Below are 14,067 nucleotides of genomic sequence, written 5' to 3'. Positions count from 1 at the left end.
TTGCAACAATAAAGCTTTTTTTTAAAAAAAGGAACTGCCTCTCTGCCGCCCTGCAAGCGCTCCCCTGTCCCTTCCTCCCCCCAGTGCTCTGAAAGCCTATTTGCAAATGTCAGGCTTTGGGATGGAAACTGAGCTTAGCCTTCCAAACAGAAGGATCTTTCTTTCCCTTCTCTTTACTTCTGGGCTGCAGAGGTGGCAGTTGGTCAGTTTGCACTTGAGGAGCAAGAGGGAAGTTAGTAAAGCCAGTGCATGCGCAGACCGTCTACAGGCAAAGAAGATGGTCTGCGCATGTGTCAGGATCGCTCTGCAGCAATCCGTGGGATCGCTTGTGGGCAGTGTTTGCGATTAGAACATTTGCATGTGCAGCCTTTTGTGAATTGGTCGCCTGGGATTGGATCGGCCATGTAAAATTAGTGAATCTAGCTCTTCATTCGCACTTAAATGTATTATGGCATACCTGTTTGCATTGTTATGTGCTTTTTTCATTTGTTGAATTGTCATATTATCCTGCAAAATTTAATAAAAATTGCTGAACTTAAAAAAAAAAAAAAAACCTATTCCAACATTGAGATAAAAGGGAATAGGAAGATCAGAAATGTGAAAGCTAGGGGGTGAGAGAAGGAGATAGAAAGTTGATTAGATAAAAAGTGAAAAGGAATAAAGCAATTTTCCCTCTAAGCTGCGTGGCCACATACGCTGACAGGTTAAAAATGCTAGGGCTGTTCTCCCTGGAAAAGAGGAGACTTAGAGGGGACATGATAGAAACCTTCAAAATCCTAAAGGGCATAGAGAAAGTGGATAAGGATAGATTCTTCAAAATGTGGGGAACCACAAGCACTAGGGGTCACTCGGAGAAATTGAAAGGGGACAGGTTTAGAACTAATGCTAGGAACTTCTTTTTTACCCAGAGGGTGGTGGACACATGGAACGCGCTTCCAGAGGATGTGATAGGCCAGAGCACTTTACAGGGGTTCAAGGAAGGTTTGGATAGGTTCCTGGAGGATAAGGGGATTGAGGGGTACAGATAGAACTAGAGGTAGGTTATAAAAGTGGTCAGAAACCACTTCACATGTCACAGACCTGATGGGCCGCCGCAGGAGTGGACCGCTGGGCGAGATGGACCTCTGGTCTGACCCAGTGGAGGCAACTTCTTATGTTCTTATGTACCTTTTGGTAGCAGGCCACGCAGCCAGCACACCAGGACCTCTGGCCATACTCTGCTGCTGCTGCTGCTGCTGTTGCCTGTGGCTTTGTGAAGAAAGAAGTGCAACAGGATGCCCACTCCCTCCCGCCATGCTGACCCTCCCCCCACGTGAGAAAAAATCAGCAGGAGGGATGCCCACTCCCTCCTGCCAACGGAAACACCCACCCGGCCAGGCACCCCCTCCCCTCCCCCATTCCCACTCCCCAAAAAAGGCAGTTGTTTAATACTTTCTAAGTACAATATAGCTGTTCTTGGCAACTAGGTAAGGTGGGGCTGGAGTTCTAGACGATTAGTGAAGCAAATTCCTGCTGCGAGGGCCAAAGGTTTATCATGTTAGGGATTTTTATTTTAAATGTAATTTTTGTTTTATCGATGATGTACTGTCTGTATGGGAGGTTCAGACTTGCCATGGTAGGATGTCAGGTGCTGAATGATAAAGACTAGACAGTGTGCAAAACACCAAAATACTGTTGAAGAGCGGAAGTTGCCTCTTCCCACCTGGACATCTATTGGAAACTCTGTGCACTGAGATGTCTATAGACAGCTTACATGAAATGTGTATCTTTGTTACGCAACGTAATAAAGTCCAGTATGCAATTGTACATATCAATGTGTGTGATATATCACAAATATCATTTTATAAGGAGGCCTAAGGAAATGGGTGAAAGATGGGGAGTGGGGATGGGGGGGGGGGCCCAGTGTACTCGTGTGCCTAGGGCCCATCGAAGGATTAATCCTGCCCTGTAGTTATCCAGCGGGCATCAGCAATGTCATGGACCTTTCTGAATCCTGCTTGTACGTTGGACAATTGTGTATGGTTCCAGCCTTTGTTGAATAGTGGGTTCACTATAAGTTGTTATCTATGGTAAACCAGATTTGGTATCAATCCGCCCCCTACTGGTTTCAATTTCTATGGGAAGTCTGTAGACCAAACAGAGCTCTGAGGTCAGAAGGTGGAATGAGATTATTAGCGAAAAACAGAAGACAGTATAAAAATGCATGGCCACAAAATCGAAAATGTTTTCAATCGCTGGCGTGTCTCTCCGGAATAAGTTGTCGGGACATGTAAGATTATGCACTGACCATTTCAGCTTTAAAAAATTGTCAAAAAGCCAATACAGTTTAGGATTTGATATAAGTAGTTTTGACCATCTATCCCATAGCTAGCCTCATGGTAGGGTTTGATAGATGGTGAATTGATTGTTTGTAGGGAGTGAGTGGAGGTTGTAAATTCTTAAGTTTTGATTTGTAATTTATATATGTTTATTATATGGAAACCACTTAGAATATAGGCGGTAAATAAATTTTTTTTATTTTTTAATTATTTATTTACTTTCATTTTACATCCAAAGAAAATTCTTTGATTAAGAAAAATAACAATTCCAAAGAAATAACAAGACATTAAATAATACAAATACGATACCATGATAATAGTTCACTATTGAGAGGAGAGGATCAAGCACTTATCAAGGGTAGTTGATTATACAAGGAAATATTCAATATTCATAACATAATACAGAGCATATCAGTTGTATCTTTCTATATGGTCTGGCCGGTGACTTCAACGGGCATCTGAGGAGTAACGGCAGCCGCTTTACCTTCCAAAAAAAATTGTAATTGATCAGGTTCATATATAAATTTTTAAATAAAGAATTCTTCAGCATTATTTTGTTGGCATGTGATACTAAGGAGATTAAATAATAACGCATCCACTCTGTTTCCCCTCCTTTCTTGGCAATTAGTATGCAGTTTTGGTCTTCCAAAACTGGGGGTTCTTGTGTGTAACCAATGTCCTCTGTGGTTTTGTCTCTGTCAGTGTCTCTGCTGTATACTTTTTCTATATACAGTATTTCTTCCAGCTAAATCTTGCAGGGTTCGATTACTACATCTGTCATGGATGCTTTATTTTCTTTTGCCTCAGGAATCCACTTAGATAATAAGCTTCTCAGGTCAGAGACGTGGAGGGACATTTTCAATAGGAAGTCTAACCCCCTCTTTTATGAAACTGCGATAGCAGTTTCTAGAGCGGGGAGCTGTGCTGAATGGCCCACGCAGCTCCTGACGCTCATAGGAACTCAATGAGCATCGGGAGCAGTGCAGGCCATTCAGAGCGGCTCCCCATGCTAGAAACTACTATCGCAGTTTCATATAAGGAGGCCTAAGTGTGAATTTGGACACTTTGGAAAAGACGTCCAGAAATCCAATACAGAAAATGTCCATTTTCCAAACAGCAAGACTTATATCTTTTTTTTTTTTTTAAATTACCTAAACACGCTCGTTGAATGGGCTGCGACATAGCAAATAAGGTTTAACGTGGATAAGTGTAAGGTGATGCATGTCGGTAACAAAAATCTTATACATGAATACAGGATGTCTGGTGCGGTACTCGGAGAGACCCCCCCCCCTAGGAAAGAGACTTGGGAGTACTGGTCGACAAGTCGATGAAGCCGTTCGAGCAATGCGTGGTGGCAGCGAAAAGGGCAAACAGAATGCTAGGAATGATTAAGAAGGGGATCACGAACAGATCGGAGAAGGTTATTATGCCGCTGTACCGGGCCATGGTACGCCACCACCTGGAATACTGCATCCAGCACTGCATCTTCCCACTGCATCCAGCACTGGTCGCCGTACATGAAGAAGGACACGTTACTACTCGAAAGGGTCCAGAGAAGAACAACTAAAATGGTTAAGGGGCTGGAGGAGTTGTCGTACTGTGAGAGGTTAGAGAAACTAGGCCTCTTCTTCCTTGAAAAGAGGAGACTGAGAGGGGACATGATCGAAACATTCAAGATACTGAAGGGAATAGACTTAGAAGATAAAGACAGGTTGTTCACTCTCTCCAAGGTAGGGAGATCAAGAGGGCATTCTCTAAAGTTAAAGGGGGATAGATCCGTACAAACGTAAGGAAGTTCTTCTTCACCCAGAGAGTGGTGGAAAACTGGAACGCTCTTCCGGAGGCTGTTATAGGGGAAAACACCCTCCAGGGATTCGAGACAAAGTTAGACAAGTTCCTGCTGAACCAGAATGTACGCAGTTAGGGCTAGTCTCAGTTAGGGCGCTGGTCTTTGACCTAAGGGCTGCCACGAGAGCTGGGCACGATGGACCACTGGTCTGACCCAGCAGTGGCCATTCTTATGTTCTTATCTAGATGTTTTGGCCCTTAATGTGTCTATCTTTTATGGCCATTTTCGAATACAAAAATGTCCAAATGAAGAACACACAAAAATATGCAAGCAGCCAGCATACTTAGCAAACTGGCCACAAACGGCAGAGCAGAGAGACACTCTAGGGCAGTGATTCATAACCTTTTTTGAGTCACAAACCCCTTTAAGATTCTGATGAAAGCTATGTTCCCCCTTTCCCAAAAATAGTCACATAAACACAACTTTGCATGCAACGAATATAATGTACTTGATTTATCAAGATTTGATTGCCTCATATGACACACACAAAGTATTATTAAACTTTAAACAATCTAAAAAACCCACTCCTGTTTTATGCAAAAAGTAATGGCCACTCATTATAATTATGAAATGCAATCCTCTTGTGCAAATTAAAACTACTCTCTCATGTGCATATCTACTCTCTCATGTGCAAGAAAAATCAACAGTACCGGGCTGTATAGTGAATATAAATGTTAATTTTTATCTGACCCTCGGGGACCCCCTGAAACCCATCAGGTTAAGAACCCCTGCTCTAGGGGGTACTGCACTGAATGTCTCATTAAAAAGTCCAAAGCACACATCACTATAACCTGCTTCTATTGTATGATGAGCTCTCCAAAACCCACCCAAAATTACTGTACCCACCTGTACACCACCACAATAGCCCTTATGCCTGCAGGTGTCATCTTTATGAAGGTACAGTAGGTTTTGGAGGGCTCACTGTACAATATATGCAGGTTACAGTGAAATTGTACCTGGGACTTTTTATGGGACGTTCACTGCAGTACCCCTTAGAGCACCCCTCTTTTCTGCTCTGCTGTGCTCATCTGTCTGTGTGATCATCTGAAGCTGTAATAATAATAATATACCGCAGGACCGTGACGTTCTATGCGGTTTACAATGATTAAAAATTGTACAAACTTAGTGGAATTGACAAGTTAATACTAGTGAATCGTGGTTCTAGGGATCAGTTAAGTGGGAAAGATTGTACAAATCAATTGCTGAGGTAGTTCAGGAACAGATATGTTTTTAGGTGTTTCCTAAATTCCCCGTAAGTATTAGCTATCATAAGTAATTGTTCCAGGTCTTTACTCCATAATGCTGCTTGATATGAGAGAAGATGTTGGTGGTGACTTTTGAATTTACATCCTTTAATCAGAGGATATACAAAATTCAAGTGTGAGCTTCTCTTATGTTTGTTGGTTGGGAAGGAGAAAAGGTCAGTTATATATTTAGGGACTAAGCCAAACAGTGCCTTAAAGCAGAAACATTACATTACATTACATTAGTGACTTCTATTCCGCCTATACCTTGCAGTTCTAAGCGGATTACTTTAGAAGATAGCTGGACATTACCAGGAAGTTACAATTTTGTGGGTTGATTACATAGTAGAGATTTGAGGAGAATTGAGGAAAGGTAGAGAATTGGGGATTACATTTAGGGAAATTGCAGTTTAGGGGTTGGTTACATGATAGAGTCATAGGGTTAGGAAGTCAACGGGAAAGATGTATGGAGGGTTAAGAAAATTGGATAGATTCAAACTTAAACTTCACACGTGCCTCCATTGGCAACCAATGCAGGAGTCGGTAAGAAAGAGATACATGGTCAAACTTCTTCAACCCAAAAATCAGTCTGACCGCTGCATTTTGCACCAGTTGTAATCGTTGCAAGTTCTTCTGGGAAATTGCTAGATAGGCGATGTTACAATAGTCAAGTTGGCTCAATATAAGGGATTGAACTAGAATTCTGAATGATGAAGCATCAAAGTATGCTTTGATGGAGCGAAGCTTCCAGAGAGTGAAGAAACCTTTTTTTAACCAGAGTCCACTTGGTGTTTCATGGTTAGGCCCTGGTCCAGTATTACACCCAGAATACAGGTTGGAATGTCCTGGGGGGGGGCTGTTTCACATATTTGGATGGTGGGAGGGGGTCAGTGACCACTGATGGAGTAAGGGGGGGCATTCCTTAATCCATTGGTCATCTAGTCAGTTTGGGCACCTTTTTGGCCCTTATTCATTTTTAAAACAGGTCTAACCCCAAAAGTCTAAATAGTGTTCTGGATGTTTTGTTAAAAGTTTGATTATCCCTGCAGAACGTCCAAGAACTAAGCCCACCCAAAGCCCAGGAGACAAAACGACCAGAAAAATGTTTAGAAAGTCAGTTTCAAAAATGCCCATTTGCACTTTTTGACTAATAAGACATCCAAGTGCCAACTTATGCTGACTTTTGGATGTCCATCTTTTTTGAAAATGAGCCCCATAATGTACAGTACATGGATATTTATTGCCACTGTAAAACTAACAAGTAAGAACATAAGAATAGCCTTACTTGGTCAGACCGAAGGTCCATCAAGTCCAGTAGCCCATTCTTACAGTGGCCAATCCAAGTCCCTGGCCAAAACCCAAAGAGTAGCAACATTCCATTCAGAATCCTAAAGAATAGCAAGATTCCGGAACCCCAAAGAGTGACAAAAGATTCCGGAACCCCAAACAGTAGTAACATTCCATGCTACCGATCCAGGGCAAGCAGAGGCTTCCCCCATGTCTTTCTCAATAACAGACTATGGACTTTTCCTCCAGGAAACTGTCCAAACCTTTGTTAAAACCAGCTACGCTATCTGCTCTTACCACAACCTCTAGCAATGCGTTCCAGAGCTTAACCTCAGTAGCTATCAGTGAAAAGTCATGATGCCACGGCCTCACGCCTACATTACTTTCCCTCGCAGTTTTAAAGGACCGTGCAGGAGGAGGCTGCTTAGACGAAAAAATTGGGGGACAGTAGATTGAAATATACGTTAAGGATTGTTTTAATAAATGTTCCAATAAGTTAAAGTCCTGTTGAGGATTTGTATGATAGAATGAAACTTGAATGTTTGTTTTCCTATATTTGCTAAGCTGCAATGCCCAGCTTTATTTACTTTCTGTATATGGGAAGTATTTGAACACCAAACTCAATTGTTTCCCAGCTGGAATCTCAGACTCTTGGCAGGACAGTGGTAAGACAGAAGGGGGGGAGGGGGGCTTCTCCTGAGATGCGACACCCGTATTGCTTTTGGCCTGGCTGAGGAATGTGCTTCTTGAAGCAGGGTGAAGAAGAGGAAGAACAGGGGCAGCATTTTAATGGAGGACATTGTGGAAAGCAAGAGCTCAGGCCTTCTGCAGTTTCAAAGGGCACATTGGGAGAGAGGTCCCTGTATTTCTGAAGGATTACTAATGAACTCCTGCTCTTTCATTTAACACAGATGACTCTTTAACCCTGAAACTGGTGGAGTGTGTCACTGTAAATATTTAATTATATAAACCTTTGAGCATGAGCTGGTGGTGAGAATGCCTGTTATCTGCAGCCATTCACACTGCCGGTGACTCATGTCTTCCTGTCCTCCTCCATTCTCTGGGTGGTGTACAGTGTGGTTAATTATGGTACCGCATACCTCATTTGCCCAGTGGCTGAGTGGCCGTGTCATGAAGAGAGATCGGCGTTTGAGTTTTCCCTCATGTTTTCGGTCAGGATTGTCAGGGTGGGGGATGCTGAGGAGACAACATTCATAGCCCCTGAGGTGAGGGAAGGAAGAGCGAAAATCAAAGTCATTGCTGGATTTAGCGCCCATGGTGGCAGGTTCCAGAAGGAACCATGGTGTAGGATAGGGGTAGGCAATTCCGGTCCTCGAGAGCCGGAGCCAGGTCATGTTTTCAGGATATCCACCATGAATATGTACAAGATGGATTTGCATGCACTGCCTCCTTGAGATGCAAATCTATCTCATGCATATTTGTTGTGGATATCCTGAAAATCTGACCTGGCTCTGGCTCTCGAGGACCGGAATTGCCTGCCCCTGGTGTAGGATGGCGGGCTATGTGAGTTTGGAGGAAAATTCTTGGGTAGTTGGGAAAGTGCCCTGTCCCTCCATCTCTGTCACATAATAGGTCAAAATGCTGCAGAATGAGGTAAGTGTCCTCATTTGCCATATTTTATCCAAAATTCCTTTCCTTAAAGCAGGGGTAGGCAATTCCGGTCCTCGAGAGCGGGAGCCAGGTTAGTTTTTCAGGTATGCATGAGATAGATTTGCATCTCATGGTGGAGGTCCTGAAAACCTGACCTGGCCCCGACTCTCGAGGACCGGAATTGCCTACCCCTGCCTTAAGGGAAAGAGATGGGGATATCTATGCTGCCTTTTTTGTACTTTTTTTTATAACTACACTCAAAGCGGTTTGCATACAGGTACTTCGAGCATTTTCCTTGTCTGTCCCGGTGGGATCACAATCTGTCTAATGTACCTGGGGCAGTGGGGGATTAAGTGACTTGCCCAGGGTCAAAGGGAGCAGCGTGGGGTTTGAACCCCTAACTGCAGGGTGCTGAGGCTGTAGCACTAACCACGACACCACACTCTCCTCGCCGCAAGTGCTACAGTATTTGTATTTTTTAAAGTAGCTGTGAATTTTGTGCCGCCTTAAACTTAACCCCCCTGCTTTGCAAAGCCGCGCTAGCGTTTTTTAGCGGCGGTGAGAACTCCAACGCTCATAGAATTCCTATGACCGTCAGAGTTTTTACCGCTGCAGGTGGCGCTAAAAACGCGAGTGCGGCTATGCAAAGAAGGGGGTAAATCGCTACCTTTTGTGCATCGTTCTCCAAAAGCATCACTGTTGAGTCTAGTCAAATCTGAGCAGACAGGATGAGACTTCGGGGTTCATTTTCAAAGCATAGGTTACTATGGTACTTTATGTGTCTAAGTGCTTTGAAAATGAGCCCCTTTATTTGCAAAGTAAGACCCATATGTAACGTCACCAACAGCCTCAGAGCCTCCAAGCTCCATGCTCTTCCACTTTAAGTAGATAGACATGCCGACGTGCTGTTCAGTAAAGCTTTTCTCACTCTATGGCAGTGTCTCTCAAACTTTCTCGAGCCGGGGCACACTTGAGGCACCCAAAAGTGCGTGAACGTCGCAATGATGACATCACACATATGCGTGACATCATCACATCAACATTCGCACATGTGCAGAGGCCCTCCAGATGTCCCTTGAGTCGCCAGTAGGGGGTGCCAGCAGGGAAGAGGGCCGGAGAGAAGGAGAAGCACTGGCGCCAGCTGATTGCCTACACCAGTGTTTCTCAACTACTTCAAGCTAACTACCCCCTAAGTCTAACAAATATCAACTGAGTACCCCAACCGCAGACCTCCCTAGGCCCCAGATCCCGTCCCCTCTACTAATTGTAATGCAATTTTTTCCACTCATTTTTCATATACACACAATATACACATGACACATTTCAATCACTATATTGAAAATAAAATCATTTTACCTACCGGAAATCCTCTGCAGGCTGCTGTACTTAGCTTTAAAGGTGAGATCGGGAGGCCAGGGGGGAAGCCGGAGGACGCTAGAGAGAAAGGGGAAACATGCAGGCCTTTGGCGAATCGGGCAGCACTGGCGCTGTACCGTGTAGGAAAGTCAGCTGGCAGGCGCCTCTCTTCCTCCTCAGTCTGCTTCAGCACACAGTTTGAGATACCATGGTCTATGGTATAGGCTCTTTAGAGGACTGGGGGTAGGACAGAGCTCCTATTGCTTATAGTTTATCATTCATTTATTTATTCCCGCCTTTCTCAAGGCGGGTCACAATAAGATGCAAACATAATCAAAATCACATACATTTCAAACAATATCAAACATCATAACCCATACAGATAATATAAAACCACATGAAAATCACAGAGGCTACCAGCGCCTCCCCTAGACACATATTTCATCCTACAGAAAAGATGTTTTTTTAGCATTTTCTTAAAATTGCACAAATTTGTTTGCTGTCGTATGTACCCTGGGAGCTTGTTCCACTCCTGAGGGCCCACCCACGAAAACATACTAACTCTAGACACAGACGATCACAGTTGTTTCACTGTTGGAATAACTAGATCGGCGTGTGTAGCTGAACGCAACTGACGCTGCGGTTCATATGGCAGAATGCTAGCTAACCAATGCCTCAGCGCCTGATTGTGAATGCAAAGATTGAAATCAAAGGGTCCAGTGGTGGCCATCTTATGTGTATGTGAAAGTGATTTATATACTGCTTTTGTATCTAAGAGATTTACAGGTAACTCTGTTTCTCTATCTGTCCTGGCGGACTTACAATCTAACTACAATATCTGGGGCAACGGATTGGTAACATAGTAACATAGTAGATGATGGCAGATAAAGACCCGAATGGTCCATCCAGTCTTCCCAACCTGATTCAATTTAAATTTTTTCTTCTTAGCTATTTCTGGGCAAGAATCCAAAGCTCTACCCGGTACTGTGCTTGGGTTACAACTGCCGAAATCTCCGTTAAAACCTACTCCAGCCCATCTACACCCTCTCCAGCCGTTGAAGCCCTCCCCAGCCCATCCTCCCCCAAACGGCCAGACACAGACTGTGCAATTCTGCCCAGTACTGGCCTTAGTTCAATATTTAATATTATTTTCTGATTCTAGATCCTCTGTGTTCATCCCACGCTTCTTTGAACTCAGTCACCGTTTCCCTCTCCACCACCTCTCTCGGGAGCGCATTCCAGGCATCCACCACCCTCTCCATAAAGTAGAATTTCCTAACATTGCTCTTGAATCTACCACCCCCTCAACCTCAAATTATGTCTTCTGGTTTTACCATTTTCCTTTCTCTGGAAAAGATTTTGGTCACAAGGAGCGACACTGGGATTGAAGCCACAACCTCAGGGTGCTGAGATAGCAGATCTAACCACTTTTCCATTTGTTTCATTAATGGTTGTATTAGCATGCGACCATTTAACACCCCCCCCCCCCACACACACACACACACACAGGAGCACCTACCACCTCTTATTTAGGTAGCATGACAGGTTCCTGTATTGTGAACATGCTCGGGGTTAGCGCAGCAAAAAATGTGCACGCGTTAGTGCAGGGGTAGGCAATTCCAATCCTCAAGAGCCACAGGTAGGTCAGGTTTACAGGATATCTGCAATAAATATGCATGAGAGAGATTTGCATCTCAGGGAGGCAGTGCGTGTAATCCATAGAAACATAGAAACATAGAAAGATGACGGCAGATAAGGGCTACAGCCCATCAAGTCTGCCCATACCATTGACCCCCTTTTAAGTCTACTGGCCCCCTTAACTCTATTGACCTGCTCTATTAAGTCTATGGCCTAGCGACCCTATTCATTGGTATGACCCTCGCAGTGATCCCACATAGGTATCCCATTTATTCTTGAAGTCTGGGATACTGCGGGCCTCGATCACCTGTACTGGAAGCTTGTTCCAATGCTCTATCACTCGTTCCGTGAAGAAGTACTTCCTGACGTCTCCACGAAACTTCCCTCCCCTGAGTTTGAGTGGATGTCCTCTTGTGTTCGAGGGTCCTTTGAGAAGAAAGATATCATCTTCCACCTCGACCCGTCCTGTGATGTACTTAAATGTCTCAATCATGTCTCCCCTCTCCCTACGCTCCTCGAGAGTATAGAGCTGCGTGTAGGAGGCGGATCGTAGAGTTCTGGACTCGCTGGAGTCGTTTGAGTTCTTTGATGGTGATTCCATTGAAGATGGAGTTGCAGTAGTCCATTCTGGAGAGTACATAAGCATAGAGGCATGTTTCGTGATATATGGTTTGATCCTTTTTAGCTGATGCAGATAGTACCGTATTTTCACGCATATAACGCGCGCGTTATACGCGTTTTTACCTACCGCGCATACCCCTCGCGCGTTATATGCGTGAGCGCGGTATACCAAAGTTTTAAAACATAGTTCCCACCCCGCCCGACGCCCGATTCACCCCCCCAGCAGGACCGCTCGCACCCCCACCCCGAACGACCGCTCGCACGCGCTCCCACCCGCACCCGCATCCACGATCGGAGCAAGAGGGAGCCCAAGCCCTCTTGCCCGGCCGACTCCCCGACGTCCGATACATCCCCCCCCCCCCGGCAGGACCACTCGCACCCCCACCCCGAACGACCGCCGACTTCCCGACAATATCGGGCCAGAAGGGAGCCCAAACCCTCCTGGCCACGGCGACCCCCTAACCCCACCCCGCACTACATTACGGGCAGGAGGGATCCCAGGCCCTCCTGCCCTCGACGCAAACCCCCCTCCCCCCCAAGAACCTCCGACCGCCCCCCAGCCGACCCGCGATCCCCCTGGCGACCCCCCCGACCCCCCCACCCCCCTTCCCCGTACCTTTGGTAGTTGGGCCAGAAGGGAGCCCAAACCCTCCTGGCCACGGCGACCCCCTAACCCCACCCCGCACTACATTACGGGCAGGAGGGATCCCAGGCCCTCCTGCCCTCGACGCAAACCCCCCTCCCCCCCAAGAACCTCCGACCGCCCCCCAGCCGACCCGCGATCCCCCTGGCGACCCCCACGACCCCCCCACCCCCCTTCCCCGTACCTTTAGTAGTTGGCCGGACAGACGGGAGCCAAACCCGCCTGTCCGGCAGGCAGCCAACGAAGGAATGAGGCCGGATTGGCCCATCCATCCTAAAGCTCCGCCTACTGGTGGGGCCTAAGGCGCGTGGGCCAATCAGAATAGGCCCTGGAGCCTTAGGTCCCACCTGGGGGCGCGGCCTGAGGCACATGGGCCCAACCCGACCATGTGCCTCAGGCCGCGCCCCCAGGTGGGACCTAAGGCTCCAGGGCCTATTCTGATTGGCCCACGCGCCTTAGGCCCCACCAGTAGGCGGAGCTTTAGGATGGATGGGCCAATCCGGCCTCATTCCTTCGTTGGCTGCCTGCCGGACAGGCGGGTTTGGCTCCCGTCTGTCCGGCCAACTACTAAAGGTACGGGGAAGGGGGGTGGGGGGGTCGTGGGGGTCGCCAGGGGGATCGCGGGTCGGCTGGGGGGCGGTCGGAAGTTCTTGGGGGGGAGGGGGGTTTGCGTCGAGGGCAGGAGGGCCTGGGATCCCTCCTGCCCGTAATGTAGTGCGGGGTGGGGGTAGGGGGTCGCCGTGGCCAGGAGGGTTTGGGCTCCCTTCTGGCCCAACTACCAAAGGTACGGGGAAGGGGGGTGGGGGGGTCGCGGGGGTCGCCAGGGGGATCGCGGGTCGGCTGGGGGGCGGTCGGAGGTTCTTGGGGGGGAGGGGGGTTTGCGTCGAGGGCAGGAGGGCCTGGGATCCCTCCTGCCCGTAATGTAGTGCGGGGTGGGGTTAGGGGGTCGCCGTGGCCAGGAGGGTTTGGGCTCCCTCCTGGCCCGATATTGTTGGGGAGTCGGCGGTCCTTCGGGGGGGGGGGGGGGGGATGTATCGGACGTCGGGGGGGGGCATCAGGCTTTCAGGATGGGGACAGACCTTCAAGGGGGGACAGTGCACGGAAGTCAGGGGGGGTGAACGGAGAGTCGGGACAGCGCACGGAAAGTCAGGGCGGGCGAAAGGAGCGTCGGGCAGCATGCGCGGTATACCCGTGAGCGCGGTATATCAAAGTTTTTGTGCAAATCATCGTGATTTCTGCGCGCTATATTCGTGTGCGCGTTTTATACGGGTGCGTGTTATTTGCGTGAAAATACGGTAGAAGGCTTTTCTCATCTCTCCTGCCTTCCTGGATTTACTTCTCAAATTCTAGTGCTGCCCTCTAATCACTGCTAAGCTTGTTGGGTTTCATGCCTTCCATATAAGATTCCTTTATGTTTATTCTATACATTTTTAAATTCCGTTACCATTTCATCTCCAACACCATAACGAGAGACTAAGTACAGTACTGCTATTATAGAAC

General features: G+C 47.0%; 1 protein-coding gene across 2 annotated transcripts in view; it reads left to right on the top strand.

Moving 5' to 3' along the window:
• The window catches only part of VILL (villin like), a 151,837-nt gene that overhangs the window by 55,647 nt on the left and 82,123 nt on the right, over positions 1-14,067 (top strand). The gene's annotated exons all lie outside the window — the stretch shown is intronic.

This window comes from Geotrypetes seraphini, chromosome 2, assembly GCF_902459505.1.
Source record: "Geotrypetes seraphini chromosome 2, aGeoSer1.1, whole genome shotgun sequence".
NCBI lineage: Eukaryota > Metazoa > Chordata > Amphibia > Gymnophiona > Dermophiidae > Geotrypetes > Geotrypetes seraphini.
The sequence above is the reverse complement of the archived record's forward strand: the minus strand, read 5'-3'. Positions and strand labels throughout refer to the sequence as shown.